Here is a 5089-nt window from a genome sequence, read left to right as displayed (position 1 = left end):
AATCTCTGGACTCCTCTGGCAATCAGAGCCCCAGCATGCACATTCGTGCCATGTGCATGAATCTGGCCTCTGTCTACTCTAAGTGTCTTGAAGGCAGGGCCCCGGCATTATTAGCTGCCTGGAATCTAACCAGTGCCTGGCAGAGTGCTGGGTTAATATGTGCTGCTCAAATACCTGTGGGGTGAATTCATGCAGAGGCGACCCCGGAGCTGACTTTAAAGTACACAGAGATAAACGTACACTGGGGAACTGAAAAGTACATTGGCACGCACATACCTGTGTACTTGTAGGGTACCTGTGATAGGCCACGCACTGTGCTAGGGGTACAGCAGCAAGCACGAAGACCAGTCCCTGGCCTCATGGGAGCTCCCGGCTGGAATGGCAGCTCCATGCAGAGGAGGGGGCCCTGGACTCATTTCCTGGATAGAAAACAGAGTCAGGTTGTTTGAATCACAGTTACCCTACCTGAAGTCTACTACCAGCCTTGCAGTAGGTATATGGTGTGGATGTGACATTCCTTCTCTCAGCTGGCTAGCCTTGCTGTGGCCTTTTGGCCCAAAGTTGTTGGGTGCTGTCCTTTAGCCACAGATCTGCCCCTGCCACCTCCGAGTTGTTGATGGCACTGGAAGATATGAAACAATGAAGCTCTCAAGCATGTGCGTGGGATCCGCACTGCTAGCTCAACTCCTTTGGCTGGTATTGATAGACCAGGGAGGCAGCTCTATTTATTGAACCAGACTTTGCACACAACTCAATGGGCCCTTGCAGGAGCCGGCTTGTGGAATGGGTACCTTTCCCTACTGGCCTGCCATGGTAGCCATCAGGTTTGTGTTTTTCTTAGCAGGAAGCTTAAACCTTCACCATGCACTTCAGCACTGGAGTGCAAGGTCCTGGCACAGATTTAACATTGGATCCTTGATTCTTTTTCTCTGATTTTTAATTTATAGGAAAAAATTAATAGCAAAGACTGTGCTGGATACTTTTGCCCAGAGAAGGATGTAGGTGTAAAAGGGCCTCACCCCTGCAGTGGACATCAGAGGAAAACAATCCTAAATGGGGCCTGGCAGTCAGAACAGGCCTGCTGGTGCAGCTGGCATCCAGCACAGGGAGCAGGAAGGAACCTGCTCAGCTGGTTATGAATTGTCTAAAGCCACCTGTTTGGCTCTCTTCTAGACACGCCCAACCTGCTGGGTGTGTGTGCATGTGTGCGTGCGTACACAGGGCACATCTCAGCCAGGGTAAGCTAGAACACGTGGACCCTGGGGTTCAGTCATCAGACCATACAGAGCCAACAGGGTAGTCTGTCCCCACTTTGCCCCAGTAAGGCTGAATAATGAGGGCTCAGCTCCTATCATGACCAGGCTCTGGTGGCAAACACCAGCCAGGCACAAGGTGCCAGCACAGTATGGACCACCAGGCACTGCAGACAGGACAAAGTAACTAGTATGGTAATGGTTAATGATTCTGATCCAGCCGGCAAGGGTATATTTCATTTCCCAAGTCCAGATTTTTTTCAAACGGCAACAGATTTGAGGTCTTGCTTGAGTTCCTCAGAAGTCAAGCAAAACTTATTGGTTACCACCCTTTGGTATTCAACATATATTTTCTTTCCTTTTCTTTTAAAGATTTCGATGCACTGGAGGATGGAATTTATTCACCCCATATTTCAGCAAAACTCAAACAGAAATGCTTGCATAGCCTGGGACTTATGATGGCAGACGGACCTAAAATTTGCTAACATTTGAGTACTTATTAAGTGCCAGGCACAGTTCAAAGGCTTTCACACTTATGCCTTTACACCTCACAATGGCACTTTGTGCTACTGTTGTCCTCACGTTATGTCTCAGGAAACTAGGGCAATCAGAGCCAACCCAGACAGGTGGGCTCAGAGCCTGCAACCTAAACCACTCGGGCACTGGTTCTGAAGATCCTCGAGCTCCTTGCCCTACCCTGTCCCTGACAAAGCAACACTTACCCGCTGGGTGATGAAGATTTGCTGGGAGAGCCTCCAAAACTCAAGTGGGGGCCTGCCTGATGTCATCATTCCAGTCCTGCGCAGTTAAGCCTGCTTATCCAAACTCGTCCAGGAATAGGCTATTTGGACAATTTGATTTTCTACCTGAGAAATTAACTAGAAAATATTTTTATCTTCTTCCCAGGGAAAGTCTGGGGCTGTGTTCATTAGCCTATGCCATAGGAAACCCCAGACACTGAAGGGCAGTCTTTGTCCAAGGACCCCACTTTGACACTGATGATTTAGCAGTGCTTGAGGAGGGTCCTGTTTGTACCATGGTTTTCCACTGTATATCCAACTGTAGTACAGACTGGGAAACTCCTATTCTTGACCTGGGTTTCCTCTTCAGGCTAGAGAAACTGTTTTGAATAAAGGAAGGCTCTAGTTTCATGTTCCCATAGGCTGTCCAGGATGGTGCCTGCTGAATAGGCCTGAGAGAGAGTCCCGCTCTAGCTGGCATATAAACAAACCTGCCTGGTCGCCAGGGGACAAACAGTATGAGGTATAAAAATGGGTGTTACCCATGACATCACCTTCACTTGGGTCTTCAAAAGGAGACAGTGGGTACCCCTCAGCCAGCCAAGAGTGTTCAAGCCCCACTGGGAGAAGGGGAACACCGTCGAGGCAGTCCTATGAACTAGACTGTTTAACAAGCCCTTCTCTTTCTTCAACTTTCTTCAAATGCAGCCTTAAAGACCCACTTTGCTAATTCAGTTTTGCTGTGCCCCACTTTTCCCAACAGCTTCCTTTTGTTCCCTGAGCTATTTTACTTTTGGGAGTCAGGCCTGAGTGTAAGAGAACCATACTGTCTCTTTATTCACTCTGCCTTGTAAGGACAGGGCATATCTCAGAGGCAGGAAGTATTTGCAGGACACCAAGAGTTTACCCTCACACACTCCAGAGAAGGCTGCAGGAGCTGGACTGGATTTCTTCCATCGTGCAGATTCAGCCCTGGTCATACACTTTGTGTCGATGATGATAGCTGGCACCTGGGTGGTCACTTGGTCCTGAGGTCAAGCACATTCTAACCATATTTCATTTAATCCTCACCATCACCTTATGAGGTTAGTACTATTTTTATTCTTATTTTATAGATGAGGACACCGAAGCCAAGAGAAGTAACTCGCCTGAGATTACCCAGCTATTGACAAAACCAGGAGTTTGGACTCGGGCAGTCTGACTTCTGAGCCCAAATCTAAAATATTACAGTTGTTAGAAATAGAATTCTGCTCTCCTCAGTCCTGGTTCAGGGCTCCATCTCCCATCATCTACTCAGTCTTGTAAAAACCTTTCCCAGCTAAGATGATAGCTCCGTGAACTGAAGTAATTCTTTGCTGAAGTAGTTATTCTAAATATGGGATTTGTACATCAAGAATTTAAAAAGCCGGGCCATTTAAAATATCATTTCACTTGGGGCAATTGCAAAGGTAGAAAATATCAAGCTCATCACTGTGTAATTGAAATAAGTGGCTTTTAATAGGAACTTCAGTGAAGCCGCCTGCTGCAGTGACCATGCAAATAAGTAAGTTGTCTGGCTTTGTGCAGGACTGTCCGGAGTGCAATGACAAGAACCATGGTCAAAACTTAGTGTCCTGGGAGGTACAGACACTGACTTCCTAGACACACAAATCAGAAGGAATTTAGCTGTGACTTCCACTTGTCCTCTTTAGCAAACACAATCTCCAGCTCGAGTCTCTTACCTGGTTTTCCTTTCCAGGCAGGTGCTCCCGGTGGTACCACCTTTCCTCTACCACGTGCCAGTCTGCTCAACATGTCGGTCAAGTGGTTCCAATTTCCCAGGTGAATCAGTTATCCATCGTGGCTCTTTTCTTCCAACTGTTTTATTGAAATTTTGAGAAGCCCAAAACTTAACCCCTTGTCTAACCAATCAATATACAGGAGCCAGGAACTGGCTCTCAGGTACATCACCTATCCCTGGGCTGGCTTGACTGCCCCTTGTTTGCTCCCTGCTTACTGGGTCCCAGCTTTGCTCCTTCCATCTCATCAACATGACTTCACTAGCAGCTCAGTTCTAATGCCTACTTTGACCAAGCCAACTGTAAGATGGAGTTTATAATCCAGACGTACAAAGAGCTATACTAAAGGGTGATGAAAAAGAGGAGGAAAGCACACTAACTTTGGGTTTAAGAAATCACCTGACTTCTCATTCCATTTGTCCTTACTCCTGTTTCTCTCCCATCTTGAAATGGAGTGCCTTTAATAACTGGGATGGTGCTCCCCCAGGTTCCTTGTTTCCCTTATTGCAATCAGAGTTTTGGGGGGTTGATCTGATCATCATGTTACAAACTGCCTCTTGTAGAAACACAACTCACCTATCAACTCCCATTAACAAAAAAGAGATACTATGAATCTGACATCAAATTGACAGGGATCCCAGCACTACCATTCTAAAGAGAGTGACAAATCAAAGAACTGATTCGACTTCACTCTCTCCCTTGCTCTAGGAACAGCAATATTTCTGCTCAGCCAGACAGGAACACCAAAACTGAGCTGTGTTCTGGCCATATATCCTCTTCCTTTCAAAGGTCAAACAAATTCCAGCTGGTGTTGGTCCCCAGATTGAGTAAACCTGATGCTACTGAAGTCTCCTTTACTTCCAGTTCTTGCCAGCTCTGCTACCTCCTATAAATATATTTGAAATCTCTAGAAACTGAAAGGTCCTAGAGAGAACTCTAGGCATCTCTGAACTGGACGTTCATTACCAGGAGAAACCCAAACCCACATATTCCAATTCCCCAATGGTCATTTAGCAGGAAGTGGATCTAAAAATGTTGCCCCAAACAACCCCATCCCTGTTGGAACTTTAAAAGCTCCTATCCAATGAGCAAAGTCACCACCGCCAGTTTATCCAGCCCCTGCCCTGCCCTGCCCACACTGAGCTGAGCCCTTAGGACAAAAACAGAACTGCTCTGGCTTCCGGCTGCTCCCAGCTCGGCAAGCCCACAGGAAGCGACTCTGCCCCACTCTCAGGCTTCCAGAGGCCCAGTGGCCTCCAGAGGGTTCTTCTCTTAACCATCTTGGCCTCTGTAAGGGCAAGAAGACACTACCACCAAG

The sequence above is a fragment of the Pteropus vampyrus genome, unplaced genomic scaffold (genome assembly GCF_000151845.1).
Source record: "Pteropus vampyrus isolate Shadow unplaced genomic scaffold, Pvam_2.0 Scaffold15, whole genome shotgun sequence".
NCBI classification, from domain to species: Eukaryota; Metazoa; Chordata; class Mammalia; order Chiroptera; family Pteropodidae; genus Pteropus; species Pteropus vampyrus.
The sequence above is the reverse complement of the archived record's forward strand: the minus strand, read 5'-3'. Positions refer to the sequence as shown.